General features: G+C 41.6%; 1 non-coding gene across 1 annotated transcript; it reads left to right on the top strand.

Moving 5' to 3' along the window:
* Window positions 1–263: 263 nt before the first annotated feature.
* Trnas-uga (transfer RNA serine (anticodon UGA)) lies at window positions 264–338 on the top strand. Its single transcript has one exon. It is a non-coding gene; the product is annotated as a tRNA-Ser (tRNA).
* Window positions 339–17,630: the final 17,292 nt, after the last annotated feature.

Raw genomic sequence — 17,630 nt, 5'->3', positions numbered from 1 at the left:
GCTTCTTGAATGAGATTTTCACTCTGCAGAGGAGTGTGCGCTGATATGAAACTTCCTGGCAGATTAAAACGGGAAAGTGCTCTACCAACTGAGCTACCCAAGCACGACCCATCCCCCAGGCTGTGGCTAAGCCATGTCTCAGCAATATCCATTCTTTCAGGAGTGCTAGTTCTGCAAGGTTCGCAGGAGAGCTTCTGTAAAGTTTTGAAGGTAGGAGACGAGGTACTGGCAGAAGTAAAGCTGTGAGGACGGGGCGTGAGTCGTGCTTGGGTAGCTCAGTTGGTAGAGCACTTGCCCGTGAAAGGCAAAGGTCCCGAGTTCGAGTCTCGGCCCGGCACACAGTTTTAATCTGCCAGGAAGTTTCATACTCGCTACTTGATTGCCTCATGCCCTCCCGTATTGAAGTTGCTCCTGCTACGCTGTATTGCCTGTTTCTCCGTCACTGTTCGAAAACTAGAACATACCCTTCGGTGCCCCTGTTTGAAATTATTTGAGTGCCACATCTGTGAGTTTTAAATTTTTTTTTAATTACAACTTATTCAATGTCTGTTTGTAAGCTGCGCCTGTAATTAATTGTCAAATGTTCTAGGTCGCCACGTATGTTAGTGACCACACTGAGGTCGAAACTGAGTCTTATTTTTATTTGAAGTTGTTGCTTCCCTAACTGCTGTAGGGACTATAAAATTGCCAACGGCTGTGGTAAGCAAACGCTTGCGCCCCAGTGAATCTTGATCCATTTCGATAATGGAGTTCTACAACTCTGGTGAGATTTTGTCCCTTTCAGGAAAATTAATGATCATTGTTTTAAATTAATTACTTTTGTAGTTGTTTGAGAGTCAGCCCTCAAAAGTTGCCTGTGGCCTTCTGAGCCGCTTAAGGTAATGTGTCTAAGGTCTATGTCATTTTCTGGTTATTACATTTGCTTGTTACATTTTAATGTAAGATTAACCGGCTAATCCTTTCAGTAGCTGTTATTGTAAAATTCTTGTTGTTACAAATAAGGTAAGGCGCCTTTTCCAAGATATCGTACTAACTACCTAACAAAAGTGCCATGATTGGAGATCCTGGCCAACGGACGCCAATTGTAGGCTGTCGTATACTTTAATCATAAATATATGTCTGACTGATGCTAAGTGTTATTATTTTTAGATAAAGGAAAGTATTGTATGCTCAATAACAGTGATATCGTGGGCTAGACCCTTAATTTGTTTATATAATTATGTACGAGAGAATTTACTCGTGGTTCTTTTGTTGCCAATGTCTGTGGTCACTTTCAGAACTCAGATTAATAATCAAATTAATTCAATAAGTACGATCCTTAAATTGCTAGTGTACCATGCACCCCCACAATAAAATAGAATCTGAATAGCAGAGGGAGTTAGAATGGGAACAGTGGCGTATTAAAGTTTACAAAATAATGACAAATATTACGAGGTGCGACAATAAAGTAATGAGACTGATGTGAAAAAAAGTGTTGCTTACCGTTGTAGTCAAGTTTAGTGTTGCCTCCTTCAAAGTAGTTCCCTTCTGATTGCACACACTTTTTCCAGCGCTTCTGCCATTGATGGTAACATTTCTGGAACTCATCTTCTGTAATATCCTCCAAGACCCTCGTCACAGCTTTTTGGACATCTTGTGTTGTTGGAGAACGGTGTCACCTGACCACCGTTTTGACTCTTGGAAATAGAAAAATGTCGGACAGGGTGATATCTGGTGAATAAGGGGGCTGTGGTAGTACTGAAATTTGTTTTGAGTTAAAAAAATGGCTCTGAGTACTATGGGACTTTACATCTGAGGTCATCAGTCCCCTAGAACTTAGAACTACTTAAACCTAACCAACCTAAGGGCATCACACACATCCATGCCTGAGGTAGTATTCGAACCTACGACCGTAGCTGTCGCACGGTTCCAGACTGAAGCGCCTAGAACCGCTCGGCCACACCGGCCTGCTTTTGAGTTTAAAAATTCGTGTACTGACAGAGCAGTATGGGTTGGCACATTATCGTGATGCAGAATCCAATTATCAGCAATTTTGGAACGGACACGAAGAACTCTTGTACGAAATCTTTCTAAAATTTCTTTGTAGTAATTCTGGTTAACTGTTTGTCCAGGGGGCACCCACTCTTCATGAACAATTCCCTTGGAATCAAAGAAGCATACAAGCCTGCATTTCACATTTCACTTTGACATGGGACCTTTTTGTGATCTGGGTGATATCTTGGAGCCGGAAGTCGTGGCCGATCGGTTCTATGTGCTACAGTCTGGAATCGCGCGACCGCTACGGTCGCAGGTTCGAATCCTGCCTCAGGCATGAATGTATGTGATGTCCTTAGGTTAGTTAGGTTTAAGTAGTTCTAAGTTCTATGGGACTGATGACCTCAGCAGTTAAGTCCCATAGTGCTAAGAGCCATTTGTACCATTTGATACCTTGGAGTATCATTGCGAACTTTGGCGTTTCATCCCTGGATCGTACTGAAAAAAACCCACTTTCATCACCAGTGATAACATGGCACAACAATTCTGCGTTGATTGCCGTTTTCTCTAACAGATCGGCTGCCATATTTTCCGTGTTTCTCGCTGTTGTGGTGTGAGACTTTTGGGGACCATTTTTGCACAATTCTTTCTCATACCAAGATCTTCAGTTATTATTATACGAACCGTTGCTCGATTGAAGTTCAGTTCTTCTGCAATCATTTTCACGGATAATCCTCGATCAGACTGTACGAGTTCGTGCACCCTGGCCAAGTTGATATCTGTCAGTGAGGTTGATGGTCGTCCACTGCAGTCTTCATCTTCAACAATCTTTCTGGCTTCACTAAACATTTTGTGCCAACGAAAAACTTGAGCTCTTGACATAACCTCCTCTCCTAAAGCCTTCTGTAGCTTACCGTAAGTTGTCGTCGCCTTTTCACCCAATTTAACGCAAAAAGTAACGGCATACCGTTGCGCAATATTATGCGGTTCAATTTCCGTGACGAGAGACGCAAACACGAGTTAACTTATTACAGCACAACTCACGACTGAGCAGTTGCATCGATGTGCCACTTGGACTAGAAGCAGCTTATAGACCAAGGTCAAAGGTATTGTGCCTACACAAGCCTGCAGGGTTAACACATCTTGCAAAGAAAATCAGTCACATTACTTTATTGTCGCACCTCGTATTAATACTTTTGTAACTATAATTAGCTGATAAATCTTTCACAAACATGAAAAATAGAAATAAGAAAAGGAATGATGTTTGATTGGCAAAGCATACATTTGGGTGGAAGCTACACCAATTCCCTTTTACAACGCAATCTGACTTTGTTTACATTAATACACTGTGAGGCCAACTCTCATCAAAAGGAATTAACTACGACCAACTGTACAACAAACTGTGGTTCACCTTAGAACAGGGAGCTGTGAATATCAGTTAACAACCCTACACCAGTGCAGCTGTATTCCACTCTGTCAGGTGGCAGCTGTAAACGACACGCTGTGGGCGAGTAGCCGTGCAATGCAGCAGCTGTAATGTTCTGACACATCTACGAAAATCTGCACGTTAAGTGGTCTGGCGTTCTGAAAATCGGAACGCAGGAGACTTTCCTATCGGAGCCCTGAAATCCTGGCAGATTTCGGTGTGAGGCGCACCAGTTCGCTGGTATTGCAAAACCAGTTTGACTCACAAGCACAATGGTGTGTGCTGGAGTTGTCAAACGTCAGGCGGACGACTCCTAAGAAGTTCACCCTCATGACACACGATATGTCAAAGATGATATGCAGTTCCACTGTCAGTACAGTTAGGAACCGCAATGTACAGACCAAAAGTCTCACCCGCTAGAGAAATATCTGGCTTTGTCCACCAGGGGAGGACCAGAAGACAAAGAAGGCCAAGGATCACAAACACTTTTCACCAAGCCTCCGCACAGGAGCCGAATTAGGAAAAACTAAGCTTCCCCACACTGCACAAACCAATCGAGATATCCACTACTCAGTGAATCTTCTCTCTTGACTGTTTTGTTGGTCTTGTAGTCTATCCAGACACAGCACCAGGGTTTTACCACAGGGGGAGGAAGCCGCCACTTTCCATGCCCCGATAGGGGCCAATCAGCGACTCCAGATCTGTCTTGTCTTAAAAAAAAGAGGATTTTAGACTAGGGAGGCGCCGTTCTCATGGTAAGCATGAACATGTTTCGGCAACAAACATATACCTAGATTGGATTAAAGTCTCTCATTTGTGGAGAAATCTAAGCTTTCTGAGCTGACCATTTCCAATTTCTTAAAGAAGCTGTTCAGCTTCAAAGACAGTTGTGCCCATGAAATACACGTTTTTCCCACTCGCTATAAGAACCTGGCGACTTACTGGGGTCAGGACGGTCAAAGTCTTGTACACGTGCACCAGCTGCTCTGTCCGTATTGTCACAGCCTCTAACATGAGAATCCACAGATTTATTACCTTCCCACTATTTACACAAAGGCTCATTTTACAGTAGTATCTTTAACATTCTTCCTCCGCCCAATTTTCCACCAACTGGCCACCCTCACGACGGACTGCGCCTGGCCCAGGTAAAATATTTTGCAAACCTGTCCAATCCTAAACGGAAGGAGGAGAGTACTTCAGCCAGAAGTCCCTCTGCACGTATTGTCCACTGAGCGCTGCTTCCCAGAATCATTCACACATCCTGGTCACTTGACTCAGCATTTATAGCCGCAAATGCACCTCTTTCTCTGTTCTCCGTCGCCTCACTACAGCCCCTTGCCTATAACTTTTCTACAGGTTACACATACAGTTTTATGAACAATTTCCTCACGTTAGAGGTCATTAACCACATACTGTAAACGTAGTATAGTGACCAAGAATATGAACATTAATCTGACTGACATTGGTGGTTGGTAAAGTGAGAAGTGGTGTGCCACCTATAAACTGGTCGTAATCTTCACTTTACAAGCTTTCTTCTGTGCATTTACCGTTGGCTTCCTTTTGTTACTTCGTCTACTGAGATGTCACAGAGTTAAGTGCTGAAGCAATCATCTTGCTCGATTCCTTTCTCCATTGAGAGTTCTCATGATTTTTCACTACCAATACAAAATACTCCCACGCGTTGTTAAAACACACTCTTCCAGCATTCATCAGTTTCATTGGTAGCCTCCTTCCTACCAGTGCTCTTCACACATACTGCCTAGGCAAGGAGTGAAATGCAGACTCAAGATCGAGAAACACGAGGTAAAATTCACGGTTCTTGAATATGCTCATCTCCATTATTGTTCTTATAAGTAGATATGGTCATGTTTCTGCCACCCTGGCGTAAAAGCACACTGATCTTCCTCGATATCGTTTCCCCCACGCTAATCAGTCACATCTTCAATACAAAAATTAGACGTTATAGACTACTGGTGATTGAAAGACAGCCCTGTTGTTATCACAGTCATAATAATATATGCAAGGCTGATTAATGTTTGAATTGATGTCTTTCCTGCTAGCTTACGTTTACAGCATACTTATCAGCCAAAATATTGTGACCACCTACCTAACAGCTGGTGTGCGCACCATTGTCACGGATAACAGCTGTGTTGGATTGTGGCGTAGAGGCCGTGAGGACTTCGTAGGTCGCTGGAGGGAGCTGGAACCGCATCTGCATACACAAGTCACATAATTTCCTTAAATGCGGGGAGGAGGCGATGAACTCTGATGCCACGTTCAGTCACATCCCAGATTTGTTCAGTTGTGTTCAGATCTAGCGAGTGTTCATCAAACCACTCCATGACGCTCCTGGCCCTCTGACATAACGTGTTATCTTGTTGAAAAATGCCACTGCGGTTGGGAAACGTGATCGCTATGAAGGGGTGTAAGTGGTCTGCTACCAGTGTGCGATAGTCCTTAGCCGTCTTGGTACCTTGCACGAGCTCCACTAGACTCATGGACGCCCACGTGAATGTTCACCAGAGCCAGCTTTTCTCTGCCTGCAGTACAGGTGGCAAGGAGCTAATCTACTGGAAGGAAATGGATGCGCGCTCTCCTGTCGGCATGATGAAGAAGTTATTCATCAGACCATACAACGCTCTGCCGCTATGCCAGTGTCAAGTGCCGGTTTCAGCTGTAGTTACCAAAGTTGTGGTGGTAACGTTGGTGCAAGCACAGGTCACCGGCTGCAGAGGCCCATTGTTAGGAGTGTCCAGTGCACTGCGTATCCCACAAAGTCTGCACGTGGTTTTCCATCGGTTTTTCCACGTGTTGAAGTCACTCACCACAGCACTCCTCGAACATCCGTCAAGTTGTACAGTTTCCGGAAAGTTTGTGCCAAGCCTCCAGGCCATCACAACCTACCCTCGGTCAAAGGTAGATCCCTCGCTTCTCGATTCCAAACATGGGAACCATGCTCCCTGATACTATGTAGCGTGTGTCATTCCCCACCAGGTAACGCTGCTATCACATGGATAGGTTTATACAGACAGTAGGTCGATGATCGTAATGTTGTGGCTGATCAGAGTATAAAGCTGTCATCAATCCCAAGGTTGCTCTGAACACCACACTGCTTCACTAGGCGTGGTCCTTTTGGAGGAGGTATGCCATCGCCTTTCTTCTAACCTTTGAAACGATAAACTCCGAAGGACACTTAAATTCAGCATTTCTCATATTAACAAACATTCACAGAGATGAAGGAAATGGAAAGAAAAAAATCCTAGGACTGACCGACTACTTTGACATATCTGTTTCAAATATATTTGTTTTACCCGAAAAAAAAGAAAGGTGGCTCTCAAGCGCCGATTTGCAGTTATGTCGCGTACGCATCGTCTGTAAAACCATTGTTAATGGAGTTATTTTGTGTCTAACACAGTAAATCGTCTGCTGGGCTGGACAAATAGCTTCACTGTGAAAGAACGCGCCAGCATCTCTTCATTCATTACGAAAATGTAGAGAACTCTTCACTTTTGTCCTAAAAAAAGACTTGCAAACTGCCTTTAGACACACTGAAATCATTTTAATACTATTAGTATAATTTTACTAAAATTTATCTTAGTAGAATACCTAACATTTAACGGTGATGTACATGTAGGACGTTGGCCTAAAATGTTTGTAATATCAAATCAATAACACAGAGAGAAGTATTGCTAGAAATTGTTGTGTCCAATCGAAATTTATCTGAAATATTGAAATTTGTAATAGGATTATTTAGCAGTGGTGGTGTCTGTGCACTTCGCAGTTTCCTCAGCCTAGTATGAACCACAGCAGCTACTGGAATGTCTAATTTAAATTAATCGGTACACTATGTATGTATGCACCTAACAACAAAAATATTGTGATTGAAACTGACAAGTTTTCAGCAGGGCTACATCCTTTTCACCAAAAATGTTGCGAATGGGATTACATCAATTATTTCTTCCTCTCATAAGATGTATAAGTGATCAACTTTTCCTCCAATCGCAGTAGTTACATCCATATAGTTGGTAATGTGGTAGATAGACATTCTGAATCTATATAAAGTGCATAAAATTAACACACCGTAAGCTACAGTACTGTGGAGGCTACTTCCTACCAATATTATAACTTGTGTATGGTGTTCCATTTGTAAACTAAGAAAGACAAAAATAACAATTCTGGCAGCATTGTTTGGCCTTAATTCTGTAAATTTACCAAGTTTCGTGAAAACAGTGAGGCCTTCCTTCAACAATACTCCAACACATGAGCTTTTCCTTTACGTTCCGATCAAAGCAGCTTGTGTCTGAATTCGTTCCATGTCTACATTGATAAGGATTTCAAATGATAGAGAAGTAATCCATGTTCCAATCACATACACTGAGCTTTTACTGAAACCTTCCAACAATATACTTTCAGCTTTTCTTTTCTACAACAGATTCCAATTGCTCTTCTCAGTCCATATTAATTCGTAGTACTTCCGCCAGACATTTGAACGATCTGAAGGACGCCAGAAGTTTATTAGTAATCTAGTAACAGGATACTGTAGAAAAACCACATTTAACGTGAGCTGCCTTTTATGACACAAAGTGGAAATTTTGTTCAAGTCTTGCTGCATTTCATCACTGTCACTGGACGAGTAAATACAGTCCTATAGACGATGTATTTGTTAGTGAACAATTTCGCAATGAGTTTTAATGATATCTCATAATTATTAGCTGTATTTGTGCTGTATGTGTGTAGTGAGAGCGTCAAACTTCTGTTAAGCTTTAATGACGTCCAGCCGATGCTGTTTTCAGCGACTGTTGTAACGAAATGGCATGGATTACTCGTATAGTATATTTGTGAAGATACCACTTATGATCGTATCTTCATAACTGAGAACTGTTGACAGCCTTTCGGAGATATATGAAAATGGAGCCCCCTTGTTCATCACCATAAAAACATATTTATTGTTAGACGGCTACGGTCGCAGGTTCGAATCCTGCCTCGGGCATGGATGTTTGTGATGTCCTTAGGTTAGTTAGGTTTACTTAGTTCTAAGTTCTAGGGGACTAATGACCTCAGCAGTTAAGTCCCATAGTGTTCAGAGCCATTTGAACCATTTGAACCATATTTATTGTTAGAATCGGTTGTTAGAGGGCAATCCGCAGTTAGTTACACTGAAGAGAAAGAGATAAAACATATACCCTGAAACCACGCAGTACTGGCTTCAAACCGTAGAATTACGAATGATGCTGTATAACTCATTATGTTTAAGTAAAACGTGTATGCAAGTAAACGTGCCAGTTGTACACGAGTCGTAATTAGGTGATCGAGGCACAACGGTGGAACAGGGTGGTGTCTCCTATAACGTTCTTTCGTTACGACAGCTTTCACACGCGAGAATTAAATACCAGTAGGATAACATGCCAGTTCGCATTTTACCAATACCAAATGTTTTACAATATCAAAAAATAAACTAATTTCAGGGTTTTAAAATCACATCGGTTGTGCTGTATGAAACGTCTTTTAAATGAAATACTGATGAAACACGTCACAGCATTAAAAAGAGGAACAGCTCTGGGATGGGATAATTTGGGAAACCAGAGGATAAATAGTCCAGAAGATGCGAGGTGGAGGCAATTATCGGAGCAATGATGTTGATATTTGCGAATGGTTGTACTGTGGGACGTTGGGTGGAAAGGAAATACGAATCAGAGATAGGGGTGATGTTATGTGGAAGTGTGGTACGAGTATGGAGAGCAAAAATAAAACCGCAGACGGTTATTTCTGTGTACTTCTTCTCTCCCTGGTCCCAGAGACGTGTCCAATGGAGCTTTTTACGGAAAATTCCTTTTTAAAGGGGAAAAAATCACAGCTGGCGAAATATGGATAATTGAGGACTGAAGACTAATGTCCTGGCAAATTGCCCAGGCGTGCGCGCCCGCCGCAGCTAAAACGTGCCGGGCGCTATTGAATTATTCGTACCAACCTTCCCGACATTCACGCCACGTGGCCTGGAAATTAACTGCCATGAAAAATGTTAAACTACCCGCAAATTTTTCGCCTCGACTGCTTTCATGTCTACATGATAATCGTTAAATATTTCCATTTGTTAATTTTTTTGTGAAATGAAAGATAGGATCGACGTTTATTTTCAAATCGATATGTTTAGACTGAAGTATTTTATGTCACCAATAATGATTTAATTTGAAGCCTTTTTTGAGGTGCTTCGACTACCCAAGGATTTATCTGCCTGTTACAGCTATTTACCTTATAGTAACACCGAATATAACGATACGGTAAAATTAAAACCAAGTAGGCAACAATAAGAAATCGAAACCTCATGTATTTATACGCATTAATATTTCATTTTACGTCACGCATGTTGTCTGACTGTGAATAACCTTCCCAAGCACATATTTTTAACTTTATGCTTTTGTTTGAATTGACAACATACCTTTACCTTTTCCAGTACATACATTATCTCTATTGTTACCAAGTTTACTAAAATGTAAATTGAAAGTTTCAGTCACTGATTTGCAACTGATAGTTTTTTTTTTCTTTTTTCTATTTTCGACATGATGAAAACGGCATTTATTTTCTAGTACTTTTTCCTTCACCTTCATGTTTCACATAGAAGCGACAGCAAATAAATTAATGAATGGTGAGTGGACCTGTGGTAAGCTTTAACAATGTGAAGTGAATGAAGCAAGGTTAATAATTTATTCTTGTGAAACTATTATAAACTCTTCGTTCTTACTTATATCAAGCTTAACACTTGAACGTAAACAGTAGAGGTAAACATTCAGAATATCGCTGTTCCCTTCATTTTTTTTAATGACCAATTTGATGTTTATTACAGAAAAATGTGCTACTGAGAACTCTCAATTCCGTATTTCGATAACAAGGTAAGCTGTAGACGAAGCTGCTGACAAAGAAGGCCTTTACTCTCCTTTAGAGTATGTCGATGAATTATGATAAGCATAATCAGCAGCATAGTCGTGGTATAGGATTTGTTGGTGTACACTTGCAGAAATGTGTAGGATCGCCTGTCTCAGTTGCACCATTCGTATACAGGGTGTTACAAAAAGGCACGGCCAAACTTTCAGGAACATTCCTCACACACAAATAAAGAAGACATGTTATGTGGAAATGTGTCCGGAAACGCTTAATTTCCATGTTAGAGCTCATTTTAGTTTCGTCAGTATGTACTGTACTTCCTCGATTCTGATGATAAAATTGTAAATTTTCACAATCAACATGTGTGGGCTGACGAGAATCCGCACGCAATTGTGCAAACACGTCATCAACACAGAACTTCTGTGAACGTTTGGGCAGGCATTGTTGGTGATGTCTAGATTGGGCCCCATGTTCTTCCACCTACGCTCAATGGAGCACGTTATCATGATTTCATACGGGATACCCTACCTGTGCTGCTAGAACACGTGCCTTTACAAATACGACACAACATGTGGTTCATGCACGATGGAGCTCCTGCACATTTCAGTCCAAGTGTTCGTACGCTTCTCAACAACAGATTCGGTGACCGATGGATTGGTAGAGGCGGACCAATTCCATGGCCTCCACGCTCTCCTGACCTCAACCCAGTAGACTTTCATTTATGGAGGCATTTGAAAGCTCTTGTCTACGCAACCCCGGTACCAAATGTAGAGACTCTTCGTGCTCGTATTGTGGACGGCTGTGATACAATACGCCATTCTCCAGGGCTGCATCAGCGCATCAGGGATTCCATGCGGCGGAGGGTGGATGCATGTATCCTCGCTAACGGAGGACATTTTGAACATTTCCAGTAACAAAGTGAAGTCACGCTGGTACGTTCTGTTGCTGTGTGTTTCCATTCCATGATTAATGTGATTTGAAGAGAAGTAATAAAATGAGCTCTAACATGGAAAGTAAGCGTTTCCGGACACATGTCCAAATAACATATTTTCTTTCTTTGTGTGTGAGGAATGTTTCCTGAAAGTTTGGCCGTACCTTTTTGTAACACCCTGTATTGACTACAGGCTTACACTCGCTGTTTTCTTTTGGTGTTAACCGTCTTTGCGGTTCATCTCCCAATCGATACGTCCATTGGATGAGCATATCCCCACCCCATCCCCTTTGAACCATGGACCTTACCACTGGTGGAGAGGCTTGTATGCCTCAGCGATACACACAGCCGACCTGTAGGTGCAACCACAACTGAGGGGTATCTGTTGAGAGGCCAGACAAACATTTGGTTCCTGAAGGGATGCAGCAGCCTTTTAGGCAATTTTGGGGGCCACAGACTGGTTGATTGACTCATCTGGCCTTGTAACATCAACCAAAACGGCCTTGCTCTGCTGGTACTGCGAACAGCTGGAAGCACGAGGAAAATACAGCCGCGATTTTTCCCGAGGCATGCAGCTCTACTGCATGGTTAGATGATGGTACCGTTTTGGGTAAAATATTCCGAAAGTAAAATAGTCCCCCATTCGGATCTTTGGGGAAAACTACTCAGGAGGGCATCGTTATCAGGAGAAATAAGACTGGCATTCCATGGATCGGAGCGTGGCATGTCAGATCCTTTAATCAGGCAGGTAAGTTAGGAAATTTGAAAAGGAAAAGGGATAGGTTAAATCTGGCTATACTGAGAGCTAGTCAAGCTTAATGGCATGTGAATATAGGGTTAGAAATACAAAATCAAATAGCTGCATTGCAGGAATAGATTTAATAATGAATAAGAAAATAGGAACGCGGATATGCTCTATGAAAAGCATAGTGAACACATTATTGAAGATAAGATGCTCACGAAGTCCACACCCTCCACAGCAGCACAAGTTTGTATGTCAGCGATCTCCAAAGAAGAACAGACTGAAGAAATGTATGACGAGATAAAAGAAATCATTGAATAGTTGAGGGAGAGGAAAATTTAATAGTTACTGGGGACTGGAATTCGATAGTAGGAAAAGGAAGAGAAGGAAAAATAGTATGTGACTATGGACTGGGGAAAGGAATGGAAGAGGAACACGAGTGGTAGAATTTTCCCCAGAGCATTATTTAATCATCACTAAAAGTCGGTTTAAGAAACATGGAACGAGGTTGTATACGTGGAAGAGCCCTGGGAACATTGGAAGATTTTAGATTGATTTTATAATAATAAGACAGAGATGCTGCAACCAGATTTTAAATTGTAAAACATTTCCAATGGAAGCTGTAGACTCCGACCACCATTTATTGGTTATGAACTGTAGATTAAAACTGAAGAAATTGTAAAAAGCTGGGAACTTACAGAGATGAAACCTGGGTAAACAGAAGGAACAAGAGGTTGCTGAAAATTTCAGAGTGAGCCTTAGGGAACGATTGACAATAACAGGGGAAAGGAATGCAGTAAAAGAAGAATGGGTGGCTTTGAGAGAGAAAATAGTGAAGGCAGCAGAGGATCACGTAGATAAAAAGACGAGGGCTAGTAGAAATCGGTAGGTAACGTAAGATATGTTGAATTTAATGGCGGAAAGGAGAGAATACAAAAGTTCAGTGAATCAAGCAGGCGAATTTATAAGCATACATCACTAGGGGAAAGATAGTGTAGATAACGCCTACAGGAAAGTTAAAGAGACCTTTGGAGAAAAGAGAGGTATGTGTATGAATACCAAAAGCTCAGATGGAAAATAAGTCCTAAACGAAGAAGAGAAACCTGAAAGGTGGAAGAAGTATATAGATGATCTACACAAGGGAGATGAATTTGAAGGCAATATTATAGAAAGGGAAGTGGACGGAGTTGAGGTGGGAGATACGATACGGCGTGAAGAATCTGACAGAGCAGTGCAAGACCTAAGTCGAAAGAAGGCTCCGGGAGTAGATGACTACCGATGGCCCCGGGAGAGCCAGCCATAACAAAATTCTTACATCTGATTAACAAGATGTACGGGACATCCGAAATACCCTCAGACTTCAAGAAGGATGTAATAATTCCAATTCCAAAGAAAGCAGGTGCTGACACTTGTGAAAATTGCCAAACTACCATGAGTCAGGGTTGCAAATTACTAACATGAATTCTTTACAGAAGAATGGGAAAACTGTTATAAATCGATCTCGGGTAAGATCAATTTGGATTCTGGAGAAATTAATGAAAATATTGATTGGAACACTGTCTTTCAAATTCTGAGGGGATTGGGGATAAAATACAAGGAGCGAAGGTCTCTTTCCAAATTGTATAGAAACCAGATGCCAGTTATAAGAGGCGAGATGCATGACATGGAAGAAGTGGTTGGGAAGGGAGCGTGACAGAGTTGCAGCCTACACCTGATGTTATTCAATCTGTTACTGCTTAGTAAATGAAACAAAATAAAAATTTGAGTAGGAATTAAAGTCCAGGGAGAAGAAATAAGAACTTTGAGGTTTGCCAATAACATGAGTTTGAAGAACAGTTGAACGGAATGGCCCGTTTTCAAAGAAGGATATAAGACAAACATCAACAAAAGCAAAACGAGGATAATGGAATGTAGTCGAATTAAGTTAAACGATGCTGGTTTTGCCATTTGGGCAAAAAAAAAAAAAAAAAAAATAACTAATGATGGTCGAAGTAGGGAAGATATAAAATGTATACTGGCAAAGACAATAAAAAAGTTTTGGAAGAAGAGAAATTTACTGTCGTCGAGTATAGATTTAAGTGCAAGGAAGTGTCTCCTGAAAGTATTTTTATGGAGTGTAACCATATATGGAAATGAAACATGGACGATAAAGAGTTTGGACAAGATGAGAATAGAAGCTTATGAGGTGCTAAAGAAGAATGCTGAAGATTAGATGGTCAGTTTCCGTAACTAATGAGGAAATATTTAACAGAATTGGGAGAAAAGACATTTGCGACCCAAGGTGACTAGAAGAGGGGATCGGTTGGTAGGACATATTCTGATACATCAAGGAATCACCAATGTAGTACTGGGAGAACACGTGGGGGGGGGGGGGGGGAGGGGAAGAGTGAAAATCGAAGAGGAAAATTAAGAAATGAACGCAGTAACCAGATTCAGAAGCATGTAGGTGGCAATAGTGTCTCGGAGATGAAGAGGCTTGCTCAAGATAAAGCAGCCTGGAGAGCTGCATCAAACCAGTCTTCAGACTGAAGACCACAAGAACAACATCTTTTATCGGTCAGTTAAGTAACTTTGCATGTCGATAGAAATCCACTTATTATAATATCAATATACAGGGTTCGTAAACAATTCCACAGTGTTTCATAATGTATTATGAATCTTTACTGAATACATCAATGTTTTAACTGAAAGATCCATTCATATTAAAATGTGCTGTATGTAAATCTCTACTTTAGGAATTAGTATTAGTGTCTTAAAATCGCATTATTTATTAAATTTGTGCATATTAAAATTTGTAGCTTAGGACTTAAAAGTGCGACGTGCTCACAGTTTTCTAGGTCACCGTAACTTTACACAAGCAAGGGTTTCCACAGTGTAAGAATTATGAACCTGAACCCTAGTCAAGGGTTGTGTGAAGCTCACTTCAGTTTTTAAGCTCCTCTTACACTTACACCTCATGCAGTGGCGGTGCATCCATCCTTTTAGTGATCTACTTTGTGATCGGTTAATGACTAGGTCAAGCTGTTGAAATACGGTTTTAACTGAAATATTTCTTATTGAAGATTGCGACTTCCATTATCACTTATATAAAAGCACATCGTCACTATTAGTGTGTGCCGCAATAACTCTTGGGGGTCACTAAGCAGAAAGAAGCCACATTTAAGTCCTAAACAAACTGTTGCTCACACAGAAATTGCGTTGTTTGGTCTCTTCGTTTTCTATGCATTCTAAAACGATTTGTTGGTGTCAGCGATAAACTTTATGTATAGAAATCTTCAATTGAAATCACTGGCCCTCTCCACCCAACAAAGTCAGCTAGTTATGATAAATTTTATGTTACAAGATATGCTGCATTCAAATCCTCACAGATATTAAAGCCTTCCACAGTATTTAAATTCAGGAACAAAATTTGTTATCTAAGTTAGAAAATTTGAAAATAAATATGAATCACAGTCATTCGTTAATTAATCACTGGCTATTAATTATTCGTAGACGTAAATAATAATTAACTCGAATAACGATCAATTAACAATAACCATGAGTGCTGACCAACTTAAGAATTCACTGGTATGCAAAATCAAAGCAACAAACGACTATTTCCCCGTGTTGTGTCTAATTCACGGTATAATCATCCGAAATGTCAACAGATGTCCGTACAGTTGTGTTCTGCTCGGAAGGAGACAGTCTGGTCAATGTTCAACAACGTCAACGATGACTGCGGGGCATCTATCAAACGGGTTAGTGTTTGCCGGGTAGTCCCACATCCACAATCGCTGTGTATACAGTCAAATACGATGCAGTATAGCACGGAAAAGACGCCTACGGTGTAGGGCCATAAGAAGAATGGAAGCAGGACAGTGGCAAACTGTGACCGGAAGGCCCAAAGCGAATCGTTGTGTGGTTACTCAGATACGTCGACAATTTATAGAGACCGAAACAGCGTCACGAAGACAGGGCAAGGGCGACCGTGTGTGATGTCAGAAGAGAGGACCGTTATTTGGGCGAGAGGGCACGACGGTACCGTCTTAGTAATGCATTGCAACTGGCATCTGACAACTGTTGTATCGAGAGAAACGGTGTACAGAGGGCTGCAGCAGAGTAACCTTTATTCTCGGAGATCTTCTCTATGTGTACCTCTGATGCGTCTTCACGGAAGGGAACGTCTATAATGGAGTCGTCAACAAGTCACCTGGACACGCGAACAGTGGGACAATGTTCTTCTCACAAATGACTTCCGATTTGGTCCGGAGGTTGATTCTAGACGCATTATAATCTGGAGGGAACGTGGAATACGATTTCGGCACTAAAACATTGTGGAAAGTGACCAATATCGAGGAGGATCCATAATGGTGTGGAAATTGTACGGGTGAATCGGCAAGGTTAACTGCTGTCAGGTGTCGTTACGAGATCCTGGGCCTCATGTGTGGTTGTTGCTAGGTGCTGTGGGCCCACACCTGATGGACGATAATGTTCGACCTCATAGAGTATAGGTCGTTGGTGTTTTCTTGGAAACGGAAGGTACTGCGTGCATGGCGTGGCCTACTCGCTCTGCCGATTTTAATCTCATAGAGCAAGTGGGGGAGCGCTATGGAGACAGATTGCATTACGTCAACATCCACCAACGACTCTCCAAGACTTGCGAGCAGCTCTGCAGGAAGACTAGGCGTTATTGCCTCAACATGACACTGATGGCATCATTCACTGCATGCTCCGTCGTTGTCAGGCCTGCATTACTACCAGTGGTGGTAACACCCCATTAAGCAATTGTCGGAAGGTGTGTGCGAATCCGTTAAGTTGGAAAAAACGAAGAAAATTTTTGTCTACCGTTATGCATGTTGCAGTTGTCTACTTTCTGTATTCTTTAAAGTGTTTCAACTTTACTATCACCTGTTTACACTGGTTTGGAGCAAAATAAACGCAGCCCTGATAAATTTCCGTTTGTTGATCTAATTTTGGACAACATTGCACTTATATAAAATATCATAATTCTGTGTGCATTGATATGTTGTAAACTAATTAAGAAAAACTATAACTCAGAGACGTTAAATATTGGTGTATTCACATCTGTAACATTTATACGAAAAATGTATTTACTTAGTCAACCATGTTCTAAATAAAAGTAGAAAAAAAGAGAAAATAAATGGTACAAAACCCACAATTATGTGTTATGCCTCTATCTTTCCAAATCAGCCGAGTGAGAAGGCTGTCTGTCACATTCAGCTGCAGAACCTGACAAAAGCACTCAGTTCTGGCACTGAACTGAGCTCGGTTAATACACACCAGGTACTGCTCCATACTTCCAGTGGTGTAACATTATCGATTCAGAATGGTGGACGGGCTGGGTTACTGTAGTGGTTCACCTGGACTGCACCCTGCTGGATTCCGCCACTCTGCCGCTTCTGTGGTCTATGTGGCCCTGTCGTAACTGGGCCAAGTCGAGTGGCCACAGACTACTGTCAACTGCAGCCATGCACCATCTGCCCTTGACCGCAGTACACACCTTGACGTACTCCACGTCAGCAGTCGACCTGAAGGGGATCATTCCATATTAGCTACACCTAGATGAAATGGGCAATTTACACTTCGAGGAATTTCTAGAAAAGCACTTACATGGAGGGACTTTATCCCCAGTTATTCAAATCCATTCACCATTTACTTTGAAACAGTAATATGTACTT

Source organism: Schistocerca serialis, chromosome 5, assembly GCF_023864345.2.
Source record: "Schistocerca serialis cubense isolate TAMUIC-IGC-003099 chromosome 5, iqSchSeri2.2, whole genome shotgun sequence".
NCBI lineage: Eukaryota > Metazoa > Arthropoda > Insecta > Orthoptera > Acrididae > Schistocerca > Schistocerca serialis.
Note: the sequence above shows the minus strand (reverse complement) of the source record. Positions and strands in the feature narration are given on the sequence as shown.